General features: G+C 44.0%; 1 protein-coding gene across 2 annotated transcripts in view; it reads left to right on the plus strand.

Annotated features, from left to right (window-relative positions):
- The window catches only part of GALNT17 (polypeptide N-acetylgalactosaminyltransferase 17), a 478,729-nt gene that overhangs the window by 300,095 nt on the left and 158,053 nt on the right, over positions 1 to 20,581 (plus strand). The gene's annotated exons all lie outside the window — the stretch shown is intronic.

A 20,581-nucleotide genomic window follows, 5' to 3' on the forward strand; every position in this document is an offset into this window, starting at 1 on the left:
AGGGATCCTCTCTGCATCTTTCTGTTGTGTTGTACCTCTTTTCTTATATGATCTGTGAAGACTGTGAAAAGCCCGAATTCATCACATTCATTGTATTTTTGCATCATTTTCCTAGGTGAGAAGGGAATATCAGTTTGGGGAAGAGGGAACAGAGTGTGCTTCTCTGAGCTAAGACCAAAGGATGAGATTGAACCAGCTGAGCAGGCCATGGTGTTGGGGAAAACCCAGCAGGGGTTCAAGTGCCTAGGCAGGGTGGCATGAGTGGGCTTGGAGCTGGCCAGGGTCAGCCGGGAAGCCAGGGGACCTGGAACAAGGGTAGTGAGCAGGTGAAGCTTGAAGAGGATTGGACCTAGGTAAGAAGTTTGGATTTTATTACAAAATCAGTGGGAAGCCTTGAAGAGTTTGAAGCAGAGAGACAATTTGACCCGATTTCCTGTTCAGACCTAGTCCACTGTCCTAGGACTTCATCCCTTTAGCACTGTATTCCTATTAGCCTTCTCCGGCCCCATGTGGACCTCCTCCAGTCACTGAAGTCCAGTCCTATGACATGGGCTCTGTCACTAGCACCCCTGCTAGCCCAAACAGCACTCTGTGCAAATTTAAAGGTGTTACCCTTTTTCAAGACCCTTTCCTGGCATCTGCCAGAAAACCATAATTAACATCTACTGTAGTGCCCTTTAGAGTTGGGCAGTACACAACCTGTACAGCCTTACATGGTAGCCCTGCATACCATCACAGCAGACATCTGATGCTGTTGCAAGGATTGGCCAGGGTCTTCTTCTCTTGTTATACCAGTTGTGTTTCTATTGGACTTTTCCGGTAGTAACTGCTAGCCACATGGCACTGCACTCTTAAGACTCATGCTCATCTGTCAGAATGGAAAAGGATTCTTTCCTTGTATCTACAAGAGAGTCTGTTTCTCTTTTCTGACCCTGTGTCAGTGTAATTTGAGACCCATCCCACTAACATCACTGAGGTTGCACTTCTTTGCCCAGTTGTGTTGTGACATGTGACTGACTGTAAGAGGTTGCTCAGGATGCCTGGGCCTCACAGAAGGCCTCTGGGTTCACCACCAGCCTTCCAGGGAGATGGCCTGTGAAAAACTGCTCGGGTCTGCTTGAGTCATCCGTGGAAACATTCAGGAGGGCAGCTTTGCTTTTCACTTCTGTTTCCCTGTCCTGGGGCCACTTCAGAGGGAGGGGACAGTGAGGGACAGTGAGGCCCTCCATGCTGAGGCCCTCTATGCTGCCACCTGGGAAGTGATCCAGTTTGGCTGTGCCCCATTTACTCTGGTAATGAACTGTGCCCAGGTACTGCCCTGGGCGTTGTTCCCTCTCTCCCTGCTGACAGCCAGGCACCAATTTGGCTCCCAGCGTGTGGGGAGGGGAGCGGCAGGGAGGGAGGAGAGACAGGCCTGAGGCCCAGGTCTGCTGTCAAGGGAAATATTTCATTGTTGTCAAATGGGCCAAGATTCCTTTAGCTACAACCTGGCCTCTTCTTTCTGAACACTGTGATTTCCCAAAATGGCAAATGGAAACTGAAACACTACATTAAATAGCATTTCGATGCAATTAAAACACATTAAAATGGCAATTAAGTTTCACAAACTGCCTTCTCCGTGTTCCCCGGTTGATTAAGCTGCTTGTGTTGTTTTTCAAGGATAACTGTTGTAACTAAAGGCTGGGTTCTCTTTTTATGGCTCGAGCCATTTCCTAGAAGCCTGAATTCCAACTTTCATTCTTCCCTTGGCAATTTCCCTTTATTTTTATTTTGGCTTCTTTATTATGGAAAATGTCACACATATGCAAAAGTAATAAGAATAGTATGATAAACTTTCCTGCACCCATCACCCAGCTTGAACAATTCCCAAGTCAGGGCCAATCTCTCCTTTACTAATTTTTTTTTAATTCCCACAAGGTATTAGTTTACTTTTCCTGGGAGAAAAACCATGAAGGAAAATTGTAGTAAGAAAAACTGATACGGATTTAAGGGTTTCTCTATCCTGGGGCTGTGGGTGCAGTGATGACTAAGGCAGATGGCACTGTTGCCCTGAAGAGCATACGGTCTGGTCGGGAAAACAGATGAGTCAGACCCAGATGCCACAATGAGACAGGTGCTCCTGTCCTGAGAGGCATTCTGAGAGCACATGGGAGCGGACCTTCCCCCAGCGGGGCATGGGAGGGGAAGGCATTGTGGTCTGACCTGCCTGACCTGAGAAGGTGGCCGTTAGCCAGCTGAAACATAAGATCCTTCTGAGTTCGTGAACAGCAGCCCCTGCTTTGGGGAGCTGGGAGGCGGGGCTTGCTCTCAGTTGTACCCTCCTTGAGACATAGACACTGGGTCTTGATGGGTCTGCTATTATAAATCTCTTCCATCTGTCCTCTCTCCTCCAGCCACCCTCACTAGCTGCCCATCTCATCCCTATCTTTTGATAAAAATCTCCTAATTGCTCCAGGACCTCCATTCTCATGCCTCTCCAGCCTCCATCGCTGGACATCCGGTTACTCTTCCTGAAACACACCCTAATCCTGTCAATGTCTTGCTCAGCCTGGTTCTGTCTCTCCAAAGCCTTCCTTTCTTTATAGCTTGAAATCCAAACTCTTTGGTTTATAGTTGCCAAAATTACTTTCTTCCTTTGGTTGGTTTCATTTGGGCAGCGAGGAGACCCCCACTAGAGTCTGACCACCACATGGGTCATTTGCAAAGGCTATAAAGAGAAATGCCTGAGGGGCTGGTGGGGGCTAGCACATCTCCTCCACTCTGGACCCCCCCCCCAGGCTGTGTAGCTGCCATGAGACCCCCCTCCTGGCAGAAAGCAGCCGGAGTGAGGTGGAGGGGCCAGTCTTGCATCGATGCCACTGTTCCATAGAAGCGTGTTCCTTGAGAAATGACCAAGCTACATTACCCACATTTCTCTCTTTCACTTTCCCCTTGGTGAGCTTCATGGTCAAAAAAGGACTTCACAAGACTCCCTGAGGTTCTGATGGGACCTCTGATAGCCCCTTTCTCCCCACCCATGGATCCAGGTCCTCTTTAAATTGGTACATATGTTCTTTTTCTCCTTTCCTTTCCCGATGGAAAATCCTTTTCCTCATTCTGATAACTGAGGAGTTCAGTATTTTCTCAGAATTGACAGTGATGAGAGGCAGACCAATTAGGATTTGGGGCTCATCTTCTTGGAGGGCCAAGGGAGCAGTCCCCAGCATGTGTTAGGGGTGTAGGATCTACGGTAAAACCCCTTAATTCTCGAGCCATGTGGTAGGAGGTGCTTGCAGAACCCTGACCATCTAAGGAGTGGGGGAACAACCCCTTTTCTCTACCTTCTTGCCTGCCTCCTAGGTCATTTACTCTAGAATAGATCCTAGGGCCCACGTAAGGGGCACGAGGTGGTGTAGGTATCATGTGCCCTTCAGGTGCCCTTGAGAAACATTTGCAGGAGCTACTTGAGATCTGCCCACCGACTGAGCAGGTCATTTTCTTCCACAACAGTCCTACCTGCCAGCCCTGTGCCATGGGTGGTCCCCATTTTCTCCTGTTCTACCTGTGTGCCTGTCACCTACAGCAACATCTCTGCTTAAGCCAAGACTCCTGCCCCTAGAGAACTGCTTTTGTCCTTTGGAATGGAACTTGCTGTGTTTGACTCAGCAAGACAGCAGTTACAGCCTCCCACGGTCATGCTTGGTTTCTCTGCACTCAGAGCACACAGTGGTCTTAGCGGAATCTCCTGGTCACCCGAGGTAGATCTGATCTTGGCTAACATTTATATTCTATTTCTTGTCACCATTGCTCAGAGCTTGAAGTCACCCTAGGGGCTGCTTTACAGTAATATAGGGATGTCAAAGATCTCATGTCTTAGCTCAAGCAGTCATAGCAAAATACCACGGACTAGGCAGCTTAAATACCAGGCATTTATTTCTTACAGTTCTGAGGCCGAGCTGTCCAAAGTCAGGGCCTTCTGGTGAGGGCCCTCTTTCTGAACTGCAGACAGTCAACTTCTCACTGTCTGCTCACATGGCAGGGAGGAAAGGGGCTCTGGTCTGTTCTTTTTATAGGATCCTGCAATGCCATCCCATTACCACCCAGTACCATCATGTCAGAGGCTGGGACTTCAACATATGAGTGTTGGAGAATGTAGATGCTCAGTTCATAACCTTCTCCGGGGAGGACCAGTGTTTACCCTGCCCTTACAGGTCATCTTGATTTTCCTGTGTAACGTTTTTAGGAATGACAGAACTCTGGAGTGTTATTTCAGCCAGTGTTTCTTTTTATTTGCTTTTTGGTTCTCTGGTGGTTATTTTTCCTATTAGATTAGTCATCACTAATATATAAGACTTTAAGATAGAAAGAGAATAATGAAGATCAAACATGTAACTTAATCAAAAATATTCACTGATTGCCAGCTCCTTGCCAGAGGCTATTCTAGGTTTAGAGAAACCTGTGGTGAACATTACAAGGAAGACCTCTCTTTCCATGGCACTTAAAAACTACAGCAAGGAAGGGAGAAAGGGAGGCGAGGGAAGTGGGGAGGATGGGCGAAGGAAGGGTAATTGATGGGACCACATCTACGGTGCATCTTACAAGGGCACTTGTGAAACTTAGTAAATGTAGAATATAAATGTCTTAACACAATAACTAAGAAAAGGCCAGGAAGGCTATGTTAACCAGTGTGATGAAAATATGTCAAATGGTCTATAAAACCAGTGTATGGTGCCCCATGATTGCATTAATGGTCACAGCTATGATTCAATAATAAAAAAGAAAGAAACTACAGCAAGGAGACAGACACAAAGCCAACCTGCTCCAAATAACAAAAACAGAAAACCTGAGCTCATGATGAATGTTGTGCAGGAAGTTGGGTAAGGTGTCATAAGCGTGATACATGGGGCCCACTGCAGGTGTGAGTAACAGGAAGGACCAGCATGGGGAGCTGGTTGGAGTGAGGAATTCTTATCACAGAAGGAGCAGTTCATGAAAGGACATAGAGAGACGGCACTTGTCCTTTTCTGGGAACTGAATGCCAGCCGGGGAGGCTGGAGTCAGTCAGGGGGGAAGAGAAGGAGGCCGGGGTCCGGTCATAAAGGGCTTCTGTGCCAGGGCCAGGAGGCAGAGTTTTATTCTTAGCTCACGGGAGAAGCCTTTAGAGGGTTTTAATCAGGGTCATGGCACGATCTGATCTAGTTTATGAAAATAGAACTGCTGTGTGAGTAATCGCTACCTCCTGTATCTTCTGTCTTATTTTCTCCTGATTCTGTAAATTTGCCATTTCCCTTATTTCTAAAGGAGACGATTATTTTATCTTCATGTCATCATTTTTACATGTCCTTTCCTTTGGTGTCCAAGGTCTAATCCGAAAATTGCTTCCCCCAAGGAACTCTCGTCGGGTGGGTTGCTATCGCTTAAAGGCATTGTAACCTGCTGTAATTTGACTGTGGCATTTCTTACAGTCCTGTGTAAACTGTGAGATTTAACCAGGATACCATTAATCACCCACGGGACTCAAGTCCAACAGATGTTACTAAAATCAATATGGCTTGAGCTTGTGATTCCCAGAATGTCTCCTCACTCCATGAGTCACTAGGAAGCTTCAGAATAGGTCGTTTCTTTAAAAAAAAAAACAAAACAGCTTTCTCTAAACGCAATTTGGATATACTCCCACACTTCTGCTTGGGCAGAGGGAGAAAGGATGGATGTTCTGAACAACATATATTTTTAAAAGCCTACTGCCAGACAAGATTAAAACTTTTGCCTGGAAGGAAGTTGGAAGGTTCTCTGGGTTCCGGTTAATGGACCCACGCCTGCTTTTCCCTGTCTGGTTTGGATGAGGTAAATGGTTTGATTGGTGAGGGCTGGGCAATTAATTCCTCACATTTATTCATTTTGTAAGCACATACTCTGCCAGCTGTCCTGGACCGTACTGAGACGAGAAAGCCATCATTTCTCACCTTCAGAAAGTCACAGGATTCTTCAACATCATGGTCAAGAACCATTTAAGCGTGTTTCTACCTTCCAAGTTAAAGTGTTAGCATCCAGAGGGGGTGGCTTCAGAACAGAAAAGGCCAGGTGGACCAGGTACAAGTCCAGTTGGCTTGAGGAGTATGACAAACAGAGAAATGTGATCTGGCAGTGGGCTCAGCGGTGTTCCAGGGAGGCACGTGTAGTAATTGCAGGATGCCAGGGGGTAGGGTGAAGAGTTGGAAGGGGACTGGGGCTGTTATTTAACCAGACCACCCTGCCTTGACCAGGAATCCCGGTGCCCTTAGGGTGACCATTTTATTCTTAGTGTGGTTCCTTTAAAGATTGCTGGGCAGGAGGTTTAGGGATGGGGGAGGCTGGACCAAACGTATGGCAGGAGAGGATGGGGGAGAGGGATGCAGAGACCCAGCAAAAGTGCTGCCAGGAAGAGTGTCTAGGAGAGAAAGAACAACAGCAGCTAGTGAATAGCTTGGATTGAGTTTTGCCAAGTGGTAAATGATGTCTCTATCTTCTGATGCACCCCCAAACCTGCAGGAGAATCTGCTAAGGGGTCAGTCTGATTTTTTGCCACTCTCTGAAGTGCAAAGCTGATCTCCAGTGTGGGTGTCAGTGGCTCCCCATGGGAGATTCTCGAGGGCCACGCTGAGCCACCGAAGATTCCAGATGTGTATGCATACATGCCTGTGTGGGAGCAGGTGCTGGCAGTCCAGCTTGCCATATGCACCTCTTTGGAGCTCAACAGGGCTTTGATATGAATGCTTAGAGAGATGCCGGCTCTGTCTTTCCAAAGTAGGGCTGGCATGTGTTTGTGTGCTGGTGAGTTAAGCAAAGGCCAGGCTTAGCACACCTGTCTGCAGGTGGTCGGAGCAGCCAGATCGGCCCAGTATAAAGGCCACCTTCCCTCTGGTGCCTCCCTCCTCAGCCAGAAAGAGCCCTTCCCTTCAACCCCATTTCTTACTCATCTACCCTGGGCCGCTGAAGATTTCCAAGGCCTGCCTGGAAACTCATCTTTGTATTAACTGCTGCTACCCCACGACTTATTTGTGGAAGTGCCCAGAACCCTTGTGCCAACATGGCAGCCATTCTGCCTCCAACGGGGAGGACTGCAGTTAAACTAGATCACCGTAGCTGAACCCAGCTCTGGGCCAGCTGCCGACGTCCACTACTCAGCTGTCTTTGTTCTTCCTGGACTTCTCATGCCCAGGCTCAGAGCCCAACGTGCTTTACCATGCTGGCTTGCTTGGAAAATGGTTTCTCCCTGGTGCACTTGGTGGCAGGTTGAACATCATTAATCATGCTGTGAGGAAGGAACACAGATTACCAGCTGATGGTATTGTTGTGTTCATGACACATCTGAAGCAGTAACAGATGGTCTGCATTAAAAGTGTAACTGTTGAGTGAGTACTCTCATAATCAGAGAGATTTTTTTTCCCTCTAAAGTTTTGATTCTAGAAGGAATCACAGAACATTTGATCATAAAGGCCCCTGGAAAGCTTCTTGTCCAAATGTCTCGATTTATAAATAAAAACCAAAGTACAGTGAGGTTAAGGGATTTGCCAAGGTCATCGAGCTAATTAACAAAAAAGCTGACACCAAACCTAGGCCCCTAATGTTCAATCTACTGCTCTTTGAACAGCACTATGGAGCCTACTGATTCAGACTTTGTCTTTGCTCAGAGAAGAAAGCGGAATATGTCAGAAACCTGTGGGGTGGTTATGTTCCTTGTACATCATCAGCTCTGTGCTGCAAACAGTCCTCACACCTTCCTGAGCATGGCTGGTCCTTCCTCAGGGGGTCTGGGTAATGCAGGTGATTCTCAGGATACCTGCTGGCGTGGGCTAGCCACACCCACTAGCCCTGCCTGCAATGCAAATATCGCGTTTCAGGCAGACAAGGTGGTAACAGAGTCTGGGCTTCCTATCTGATGAAGTACAGTTTCACCTGGTGTCATTTCTTGATTCCTTTGGGGATGTTTGGATCAGTAGGAATAAATCATCTAAGCCAACAGTTCTCAAAGATACTCCCCAGACCAGTAGCAGCAGCATCCCCTGGGAACTTACTAGAAATGCAAATTCTCTGTCCCCAGACTAAGAAACTGAGAGTGAAGCGCAGCACCTTTGGTTTAGAAAGCCATGCAGGAGATTCTGATGTATCCCCCATTTGAGGACCACTGATCTAGGCCGGCCTCAGGATATTGAACTCGGAAAAAACCCTACCCAAAGTCTGTGCGTGGCTTTAGTCTCCAACTGGTAGACCAGATGGCCACAGCATACCAGAGGCATTCCCTGCAACATTTGGTAATTGCCCTTGGCGAAAGATGTTCAAGGAAGTGAAGTCACTGTGTTCCTGAGAGTATAACTTTTCTGTTTTCATCTTACAAAAAACAATGAGGGAGACTTATCAGCCTCTGATTTACCCAAGGGTAGCAAGCATTGCATTTCATCTGCCTGAAATTAATACTGCCTTGCTTTCTTAGAGTTTGCTTTTGGCCATATTTTTAACCTTTCTGTGGCATTTTTATTTGAGCAGTTCGCTTGTAAAGAAGTACATGGGTAAAGCTGGGTGCAGTAGCTCACGTCTATAATCCTAGCACTCTGGGAGGCTGAGGCTAGAGGATTGCCTGAGGCCAGGAGTTCAAGACCAGCCTGGGCAAGACTGAGACTCCCTTAGAAAAATTAGCCAGGCACGCTGGCACACACCTGTAGTCCCAGCTACTCCAAAGGCTGAAGCAGGAGAATCCCTGGTGCCCAGGAGTTTGAGGTTACAAAGAACTATGTTGAGGTTACTGCATTCTAGCTTGGGCGACAGAGTGAGACCCTGAAGGCGGTAAGGTGAGACTCTGTCTCTACAAAAAAAAAAAAAAAAGGTATGTAAGTGGATTTAGTTTTAAGGTCAGTATTAGAGCCTTTATATTGAGAGTCTTTGTATTTAGTAGAGGAGTCTGAACTCTGTGCGTTCATTGACAGAACCAATACTATTCCTTTACCTTGTATTCCAGCATCTAACTTGTTGGCACACTTCGGCCTTTGTTTTCTGTCTTTTCCTCTGAAACATGTTTTCTTGGTTTTCATCTTCACTGGTGATTGGGAAAATACACATTTTACTTTTAGTTCTGTCCCTTCCATTTATATTTTCAAAAGCACTTGAAGCCCATATTTTTCATTTGTCCAAATCAAGAAGAAATCTCTTATCAGTTCACTTTTCACTAAATAAGATAAAAGTATTTAACTCATTTCAGTTTTTCTTGCTTCCTCTCCATTTCTTCCCTGCTCTCTGTCAACAAAATCTGAGGGTTTGGGCCTACACTTTTTACCTGTTAATGGTTAATTTTCATCCTAGCTATCCTCTCTTTGCATAATATTGACAGTGGCATTTACTGTGACCAGACCTATAATGATTATTATATTTACCTGTCTAGGTGTTCTTTTCGTCCAAAATGTTCTCGCTTATCCTTTGTTCTGATTCTTCTCTTAGTAGAATGTTGGACTTTTTTTTCCCCAGGAGAGAGTTGATGTCACTGTTCCTTGCATTCAGGGCCAGGAATAGAAACAGGACCTAGGTTATTTAGATTTCCTTTTCTCTCTCAAAAACCGACTTCTTTTCCTGAATCTGCAGCCAAATCCTCACAAAGTGGTTGGGGCTTGTCACAGGATCAGTCTTCTCATGCCAAAATGCAAAATACATCCTTGTGTAAAATGAACCACCCTCTGCTCTCTCCATTTTCAGCTGTCACTTTGTTTCAGTGGCTTTACTGATACGGCTACACCTGATTTAAATGCCCTCCTCATTGGCGGATCCCCAGTGGCCACCTCCTTCGTGAAGCCCACCTTCCCCTCTAAATTCAACTCAATCTCTCTACAACCCATTCCTCCCCTCCATGCTCATCCAGTTACTCTCTTTGCCTTAGTGCTTCCTAAATTCTGCATCTCTTATCACTTCCATCAGTCTCTGAGCTCCATTAGATTCCTTTGTTAGAATTCCAAGTTAAGTTAGAATCTTGGGCTGTTTATTTTTGTGTACGGGCACTCTGTGCCTAGAAGTGAAAAAAAGCAAAAAAGCTAGAAGGCCTTCAGTCCCTCCTTGCTTTAATAGTTATAATTGTTAATGTAGCTACTCAACAAACTCTGAAGGAATGGAGTTGATTTTGCGTTTGTAAAAACATCACTTTGGTAAAATAATAAAAAGGATAGAAGGTTTAAAGATAGTATGATACAAAAAAAAAAAACATACAGAAAACCCAGTTTAGTGGTCATCAAGCAATACAGATACAGAGGAGAGAAAAATTATACAAACTCATCGCATAATGCTATAGTTTGAATGTGAGGGACTGCTGTTTCCCCCCTGATTATATATGAGATCAGTCCTTTGAAAATGACATTAGGTTTCCTGATAGGTACTTGCAAGGATCCCTGAGCCAGGATATTTCAAAGCCATGATGGCGTGGAGATTGGTTTCCCCCCCATTCTGGCCTGATTATCCTCCTGTCCTCTGAAGGCCAACACTGAAGGCTCACTTGACTTTCAACTATAAGATTTGTGTAAACTTTTAACTGTCTTTTCTCACAGTGCTCATTTTAGAGTTGGTTTGTTAATAAATATTTGCCATCTGTAGCAAATCTTAAAATGCAGCAAAATCTTAAAATGTCTACAGTGAAGAGTGAGCCAAGGAATTTGCTATTTCCTAGGAGACCTTGGTTTTATCCTTAAACACGTACGTTTGTGCGCACACGCACTCATGCATGTATGCATACAGTCATACCACACGCAGTCACATGCACACACCACATGCATACCCACATAGTGCACACATCTCACTCTCAGACATACACCCCTCTACATAGGTCCTCCCCACCACAATGCCCCTTTTGTATTTATCAGTCTTTTCTTCATTGGAAATATGACTGTTGAACCAAGGTTTTACCAAAATTCCTTTCAGTTTTGGCCAAATAAGTGAGGTTGGTGTGCCGGCCCTAAAGGTCTCTGCAGGGAGCTATGAAATGAGAACCTGAGAATGAGCCACCCCAGGACAGGGAGCTCAGACCTGGAAATCTGGGGCTTGGGATCATCGGGATCATCGAACACCCTTGGGTTTCATTGTTGCCATTTTTGATATCATCATAGTTTGTAATTATGTGAAAAGTGGATTAGATGGACGAGGAATTCTTTCTGTTTCATACACTTATATTTTCTTAGCTAGAAGGCTTTAGACCAGCGTTGCATACCTGCGTCTCTGACCTTATATTCCAGTGTGCTGGCCTGTGAGTTGATCTCACTGGGAGCCCATCAAATAGTGCCAGGGCTCCGGTTTTGTCTTTTCACATAAGCAATTGCAAAGTTAAGATGTGCCTTTGATTTGTTATGTTGCATAGTCAGTGACTCCAAGTCTTAGTGGCCTCCCAACAACAGGTCATTGTTGCCTGTAGGTTGGGGACAGGCTGCATCTCTTCTCCAGGCCACAGGGTGACTTGAGTGCCTGTTCCCTGTATCTTCTCATTCTAGGACCCAGGCCAAAGAGTAGTGCCTGTGTGGTACATGCTATTCTCACAGGAGGGGCAGGAATAATTAGGGCCAAACAATACAAGTGTGCTTGATGATCTTATGTGAATATGGCTGATGTCACATCCATCGAGAAAGTCATATGCCCAAGCTGAAGGTTGGTGTGACAAGAAAGTACCAGAAAAGCATGCATGGTCAAGCAAGGAGGGGATGAATAATTGTATTCAGTTAATACCTTCCCTCTCTGTTTATAACTTCAGTATGTGCAGAGAGGAGGTTAGAAAATCTGGTGAAATTCGGTACTGAATGTTAGCTTTCATGCACAGCAAGGAAGAATGGTTTGGATGGGTGGATAGATGGATGGATTCATAATCACTTATTTGCAGGAAAAAATTGAGGAATAAAAGCATAGATATATAAGATTTAAACCATATGATGTAAGAATTAAATGTACAGTATATTTAGGGTTGCATATAAAATTAAGATATGAAGCCTTAGGGATTGAAATGGGCCACCTAGCCATCAGGGCAAAGTGAGAAAGACGGAATACCTCGCTCTCATTTGGTGGTAATGAGACATGTACACATACATTAAGAGAGAGAACTTTTCTCAGCTCTGGGCTTCAGGAAGCATTCATTATTTGGTTCTTTGCATAAAGGGATTGACTAGTAAATTGAATGATGCCTTCAGTAGCAGATCGTACATGCCATGTGTAAGAGGAGGTGGAGCGGGTAGTGCTGCTCCACAGCTAGGTAATTAATAATCTGTGAATTTTAGTTATGTTTACCGCATTATTTACAAAGCTAATTAGTCAATCAAGAATGCATTGTTACTAAGTGTTGCTTAAGTTTGACTTCCGGGCTTTTCTAGGGGAAGCTTTTGAAGTATAAATACCTATAAAATGTAAACATACTTTTGTTTATAAATAAAGATTAAATGTGATAATCAAAGTGGAAGCATTTAATTAAACAATGAGCTTGGTGATTAAAAAGGTAAATAGGAACACGTAAGTTATTAGGTGATTACTCTTACATTTTGGTTCAGGCAGTGTTTGGCTACTCATGATTTCTGCTACTTACCTGGTGAACTGTTGCCTAATGACAGAGTTCTGATGAGAGGACCCTGCTGTCCCTTCATCACAGATAATACACTCCTGATTATCTGGGTTAACTGAGGTTTTGTTTTGAGTTGTGGTCATCTCTAACCTTTCTTATTCCTGTTATGCTGGTTAATTGTCGATGGTATTTGTGTAGTCTGTGCAAACATACACACACATACACTTCTCCTAAAGACATTTTTAGGAGGAATGTAGGGAGAGAAATACTCCATTTCCTATATCACTTATTCTTAAAGTGTGGTCTGGGAACACTCAGAGCAGCAGCACTTGTGGGGCTGGCTGCCAACACTGATTGCACAAACCTTCTAAATCAGTATCTTTTGGAGGAGCACAGAAATGTTATTTTTAACAAGCTCTCCAGTTGATTCTTAGGCACACAATGATCTAGGTCAGCATTGCCCGACAGAACTTTCCATGATGATGGACACGTTCCATATCTGCACTGTCCAATATGGTAGCCACATGTGACTACATGAGCACTTCAAATGTGGCCGGGATGACTCACCAGCAAACAAAATAGCACAAAAAATGAATTCTTTATTTCAATTACTTTATATAAAAACTTTTTGTATTAAAATCACTTTTTTGAAGTATGATTGACATATGAAAACTGTACTTACTTAACATATACAACTCGATGGGCTTGGAGATAAATATGTACCTATGAAACCAATACACTAGTCAATGCTATAAACATATATATCACGTCCATTATACAGAGTGGCCATAAAGTTCGTGTGCAATTTGAACACAAACTTTATGCCCACTCTATATGTCAAAATAATGATAAAAGCAAAAAAAACCCCCATATTCATCACCTCCAAAAGTTCCCTCCACCCTCTTTTATTATTATTATCAGTTACTACTATTTTATATTAAGAACCATAAACCTTTGGTATTATACTTAGCAACATCTAAGTATGTAATACGATATTAGCTGCAGAGCTTCAGGCACCGTGCGGTAGCTCCACGTGGTAGTGTGGGTAGTGGCTATAGTTCTGGATAGTCAAAGTGAGATGATAATTCAGCAGCAATTGCACACAAGTAGTAGTAGTAGTGGTAATAGACAATATATATATGTGACTTGACTCCAGTGATTTTCAAACTTAGGATTCTAAGTAGTTTCCATATATTAACTCATTTAAACCCCACAAAATTCTAGGAAAAGATAATTTCCTAACAATAGTGGTTCAGTCAGGATCTGGTCAGTGTCCCATCAGGAACACGAGAAGCCAAACTAGGTATTTCAAAAGGAGGGGATTTAACTTAGGGTATTGGTTACACTGGTGTTGAAAGGCTGTAAGAGCAAAAGGGGAATATGAGAAGCAGTTCCCATTCCTAGTGCTGGGGACACTGAGGGATTATGAACCCCTCAAGTGTCATGGGTGTGAATGGCCAGTGCTTTGTTCTCCCTCCAATACCCAGCACAACTGTTGCCAGCAACTTGGTGAGTTCCCAAGTGCTGGGAGGACCAGAAGAAGCTGGAGGTTGGAATCCTTGTCTTCTTTCACCCCTAGAAGATGTAGATCTGAGCTGAAGATGGGAAATGAGCCCTGTTTCCTTCTGGTTTCCAGTCTCCAGCTTGCGCCTCCCGTTGGCCAACTCCGATTTTATGGGGCATAGCACCTGCACAGCCTAATCTAATCAGGTCTAATCAGATACCTCATCAGAATATAATCAGGCAAAAGGGCTGGAAAATGTCATTTGGAGACTGTCTGCCCCAGTTTCACAGTGGAGGCTATGAAAGGGTGGGCTTGGGGCTGAGGGAGAAGAGACAGATCACTTGCATGGAGTTTCTTGATGAGCACTTCCATAAGTCTAAATGTGTTTAGCCATCACTTTCTGAGCTAAATAGCACACGCCAAGTGGTATCTCCTGAGATGGAAATGACCAAAGCTTGAGTGACTATCAGTTGCTACAGTCACCCCAGCTAGGTTCTGTGCATTGATTTACATGGTACATTCACAGGGGGCTGCAAGCCCCATGCATGGGGGCTTATCCTACTTTGCTGATTAGTGTCTTTCCTCATAAGCCATGAAGGTACACCCTTGCCATTGACCTGAGTGTGACAGGCCACCCTAAATGACCCATATCTTGTCTTTTCGGTAGGTCCATTCCTTATCTCTAGACTTCCAAGTCTTGTTACTCCCTTGTGGAGGGAGAGAAAAGAATACAAAAATACACGCTAGGGAAGTTATCTCCTGCTACACCTGTTTACAATTTCAGTACGTAATAGGGCTGTGCGTCTCCATACTGATATGGGTTATGTGGGCACCAAGCTCTTCATTTCTGGAGACACACTGGGGAGAGTGTGTACCCCATCTCCACCCACAAACCCCATGTAAGGGAGGAGAGTAGTGAATTCTCACATTTCCCTTTTACCCAATACTCAGACCAAGATATTTAGAAATGTATTTCTTCACAAAAAAATTTGAATTATCTAAGAGAATTTATCTTCATTATGTGGTTTAAAAGACCTTAAAAAGAAAGCTGAGGTATTGAGACAAGAACCCATACAAGTTAGCAGTAAGGGTGACAAGCTCATGAATTTATTAAACTATAAGGGAAGAAAAATGTGTTCATCTACCATGCCAGAATCCATAAAGTAAATATGAAGTATAATAAATTAGGAAATAAAAAAGAAAAGACCATGAGACGATATATTCTTGCATCTTAGAGTTGATGATAACAAAAAAATATTTTTTTCCCTAAATTTCTTGTTTCCATAGAAAATCATTTTGGAGCTACACTCTCTCTTTGAGACTTCAAGAAGATATTCTTCTTTCCTTGCATTACAGGATTTTTCCACAGACTCTCATCCTCAGGAGAAATGCTGGGCAGGGAAGGTTGATTATCTTAGGCCAGAGATGCCAGTTAGAACTCATTTCCTACCTTAACCGCTAGGAGGCAGAACAGTGTATGCAGAACACAGATGTGCCCCTGGAAACTTCCTTCATGGGCCCAGGAGGCATCATCTCTTCACGCCATCGCAGCAGTCTCTAAAGCTCTCTGTAGCTTTGCTTGGCATCCTTGTTTGGAGTTGCTTTGCCTGCATTTCACGTATTGAGTCTCACAGTATCAAGCATGTTCTAGGAACTACCTTCTCCCTTTCCTGCTCTCTTGTGATAACTACACTTCTGTGACGAAGTCTACCATACCCATCCCCTCCTACCCTATTTCCAGCCTGTTGTTTTCTGGGGGTTTCAGCCCCCTAATGAGGCTGGTACAAAGATCTTCTCCCCCAAAGTAACAGGAGCCAGGCTGCCTGGTTTTTAATTTCTTTCTGTCCCTGAGCCTTTGGGCCTATGGAGAGATGGTGAAGAAGTGCCATATAGCTTTCTTGTCATCCTTCAAGAGAGCATGAATGCTTTTTCAATAGAGAAGCCACATTTGTGTTTCTCTATCCAGTCCCGCAGATATTAGTAGATATTTCTGCCAGAGCCAGGTTGCCTGAATCCAAGCTTTGGAATAAATAGAGATTTTTATTTTTTTCTGTGTTTTCATTCATCTTGGCCCCTGATGAGAAGGTAGCATGAGGGGTGCTGGCCAGATGTATCTGCCATCTGCATCTGACTCATGCTATTCCTTATTCTGCTGTCACTTCATTCTGAAATGTCACCCAAGTTCATGTTCCCCCCAGATGAGGGAACCCAGATTTGACATGTGCCAGGAAAAAGGACAGTCAGGTAAAATCTAATATACTTCCTTTAATTTCTGTGTACTCTCATCTGCAGAGTAAAAGGATATTCATTTTATTTGGAGGGACCATTAAGTTCTGCTGTCAACACGTTGACCGTCCAAACAATAAGTCAACCCACACTGTGTTGCTTCTTTCTAACACATGGCCTGGCAATGAATGTATTGTCTTTGTCTCCAGAGTTTGCACCAAACATCTGTGTTAGGAAGAGTGGCTGTTATGAAATCCTTGATCACGTGGTCATGATTTCATTTTGTCTGTTTATTAAGAAGACAGATGCCATTTCTGGGCCAAGTGTCAACATCCGACAGGGTTACATAGCAATTTGACTATTAGTTGGTAAACATTATTTCTGCACCTGAGGCTGATTTCCCCAAGGCAAATTAATTTGTAGAAATAAATCCATTTATTTTCCAACAGTTGGAATATTTGACTCTGAGTATTGTAACACCGGAGCCATGTCTATATAACACCCCAGCCAGGCCATTATCAGAACTGGTTTAGTAACAAAAATCAATGAATTCAGTCTAGCAACTCATTTTACGACTCAACTGACTATTTGAATCTGTTTAGGCATTTAGCTATCAGATTAAAGACCAGATATCAGTGACTAATCACAGCAAAAGAGACTGTTTATCAACTTCGGTTACTTTTCTTCCCTCTAAGATAATTTACCGAGAGTTCTGAGAGAGAACTCGGGAGCTCGCCATTGTTAGCAGTAGATTTGCCCAGTTTCTGATGCTGCCCCCGTTTGGGGGAGGCTTCTACCTGTGGGTCACACCTTTTCATCAGGCACAACTGAGGCAGACTGACACAGACACCCAGACCTTGGGCATAGCCATGGCCTTGACGTTGTTCAGGTGGGAGCAAGGAAGACAGGTCTTCAACTTTGAGGACCTCCTTGCAGAATGGGGAGCACGCAGAGAGAGACAAGTTTGAAGTGACTGAAAGTTTACCCTTACAGGGTTAAGTGATGGCAAGTGGTTGGCGAGACTTGTACTTGGAAGAAGAAGGTTCTGATGCCACATGGTTAACGCCATCTTTAGTTCCTCCCCACACCAAGTCCTGCACAGGGACCCAATACCCCTGTCCACTTGAGTTTCCTTGCATGCTCTGAACACACCATTCACATTCACATCTCCATTCTTTCCTCTGCTAGCCCCTGACCCTTCTGAGATGTTTGTTCTTATCTCACTGTATCTCTGTCTGCCTTCTAATGAGCTAGTTATTCTTCAAGGCTAAGCCCCAATGCCACCCCTTCTTCAGCCTTCTGCTAAATCATTCTCTCAGCATCAGGAGTATTGTTTCCATATACCCACTTAGTTTCACACTGCTCTGTATCCTAGTTGCTTGCCTACAATGTGTGACCACTTATGAACTCTTCAAGGAGGAATAGGACTTCAATATCTTTGTCTCCTCAGTGCCTGGTACAGCGTGGTGGGTAGAGTGGTGCCCTCCAGAAGGATAATTTCACATCCCCATCCCCCACCCCAAAACCTGTGCTAGTGACCTTGTTAGGGAAGGGAGAGCTGTCTTTGCAGGTCTGTCTGGGTCCTGAGATAAGATCATCTTGAATTATTCCAGTGAGCCCCAAGACATATGGCAGGTGTCCTTATAGAGACACAAGAGGAAAAGACAGACATGGACCTAGAGGAGAGGGTTTCGTGAGGATGAAGGCTGGGATGGGAGTTACCTTGTCACAGGACAAAGAGTGCCTGGGGCCGCCAGAAGCTGGAAGAGGCAAGGGCAGAGTCTTCCCTGGAGACTGCTGTGAGAGTGCAGCCTGTCTATGCTTTGATTAGAACTCTGAGAGGATAGATTTCAGATGTAAGCTATCTGGGTTGTGGTAAACGGTTAAGTCAGCCCTGGGAAACTAATATATACAACAACTGTCACAAAGTGGGGTCTCGGCTGTTGCTGAATGAACACTTAAAGTGGTTAAAGATATTTAAGAGGAAAGAGAAAACTCTAAATGTGTCTTCTGCTCCAATTACGTTTTTATGAGTCCACTAGAAACCTCAGAAAGCAGAGCTCGCCACCGCTATTGCAAGCACCATGCTTCTCCGTGAAGGATGAAACAGCCTCTTATTCCTTTATCCCAGAAGCCAGTGGCAGGTAAACGCGACATCATCCCCTGTGCTTACTGTCTCCTGCAGGGAAGAGGGGACCAAGAACTCCACTTCAAGCTTTTCAGTCAAGCCGACAGGACATGGCAGATTGCAGAGCAAAAGTACACAGAAGATAACATCAATTAACCTAATAAAATTGATTTAAAAGCCTTTAAACTTAAGAGAGAGTTCAGCGCCTGTGAAAGTTCCCTCCAATCCCTTGAAGTGATGAAATAAAATGATCAATTGCCCTTATCAACCTCCCTTTTTTGGAAATATGGTGGCAGGAATAGCTTCTGTACTGTTAAATTAACCTTCTTTTAACGATGGGTGTCTACAGCCTCTTTCCTGCTCTCTCTAAGCTCCAGAGCGCTGAACCTCCCTCCTCCTCATTGTCCATGGAGGTGGGGGCAGCTCAGGGTTCTCATGGCTTTTGGCTCCCTGTCATGCTAGTTCTGAGCCCTTCAGGTGAGGTTTTCTTAGAGGCCAAGTTTTTATAAATGTCTTCTGAATGATAAAAATAGAAAAATGTTATAAAAATTTCAACCCACCAAGAATTAATTATGTAAGTTCGAAGTCCCCTCCCTTCCTCCCGTTTGGTATAGAGCCTTCCAGACCCTTTCTTTATAAATTTACAAATACGAAAATGCATGTGTGCAGGCATTTTGCACACACTCATAAACATCCGTGATGCCTTCAACATACATTCAATGCATAATTTTTTTCTAACAGGTATTTTTATACTACTTCCAATGTGCTAGACTCTGAGTGTATTATTTATATTATTTTGTAACTTGTTTTTCTCACTGAATATATCAATGACATATATCCGTATCAGAAGTTTAGTTCTACCTTCTTCTTCTTTTTTTTGAGACAGAGTCTCACTCTGTTGCTCCAGGTTAAGTTTCATGGCCTCAGCCTAGCTCACAGCAACCTCAAACTCCTGGGCTCAAGCGATCCTCTGCCTCAGCCTCCTGAGTAGCTAGGACTACAGGCACCTGCTGCAACACTTGGCTAATGTTTTTTCTATTTTTAGTAGAGACAGGGTTTCACTCTTGCTCAGGCTGGTCTCCAACTCCTGAGCTCAAGCCATCCTCCTGCCTTGCTATCCCAGAGTGCTAGGATTGCAGGTGTGAGTCACTGTACCTGATCTATAGCTCATTATTTTTAATAGTTGAATATTATCCTGTTCATCTAGTAAACACTTATTGAGCACCTACTGTGTGTTGGCTGTGTTGTGTGTGATGAGCTTAAAGCAATGACACAGCAGATGAAAACGATCTGCCCTCGTGGAACATTTTAATCAGGACCTTCTGATGGACACTAAGTTTTCTTCTTGTCATTTTTTTCTTTTGTTTTCTTTGTTTTTTTCCATTTTGCTTTTATATTCCAATAAGTGCTATAGCAATTAGCCTTAAGTATCTTCCACTACACAGGTATATTTCTGGGCCACCTTCCTAGAAATAGAGGTGTTGTGTTCAATCACGGAGTATGATAGGGTTATATAAATCACAAAGCAGATCTTGGAGGTTGCTTTGCCCTTGAAGACAGTGTTAACTAAGGGATCATTTTCTTAGTTAATGCAAGACCTAGTTACCTGTCAACAGCTGCATGAGATCTTCTTGCTTTAAATTAATATTCTGTACTTGTGTACTCTGGATTCTTTAAGCCACACCAAAGAATTGAGCTAAAGAAATAGTGACCACTTGCTTCCAGATGATGTGGAGAGAGAATTCTCATGCCCCCATCCCCGCCTAGTTTTCCTGCAGATTCCCCTTCTCCCCGTGTAATGCGGTCACTATGCCACCCTGTCCTATTCTGACAGTGAGAGAAGACAGGAGCCAAAGTGGAGCACCTTGTTATGAATTCTTCCTGAGAACCCAATGTGAGCTAGTTGCAGATCTGAAATATAAGGAAAAGGACAACCTAATTGTCAATAGAACCAGTCGTTCACTTGCTCATCGTTTCTTTCAGAATTATTGCTGCTGTCTTCAGAATACACACGAAGGCCCTTTTCAGAGAAGCTTTCTTTAGGCAGAACAGTCGCTGAAGAACCAGTGTCCAAATCAGACCCATTCATTCATTTGCCACCCAACAAATATTCATAGGGCCCTTACTAAGTGAAAGTCATTGTGTTAAATGCTGGTGATGATACAAAAAGGGGGACAAAACATGGGCACATTTGTAGAGC

Source organism: Nycticebus coucang, chromosome 12, assembly GCF_027406575.1.
Source record: "Nycticebus coucang isolate mNycCou1 chromosome 12, mNycCou1.pri, whole genome shotgun sequence".
NCBI lineage: Eukaryota > Metazoa > Chordata > Mammalia > Primates > Lorisidae > Nycticebus > Nycticebus coucang.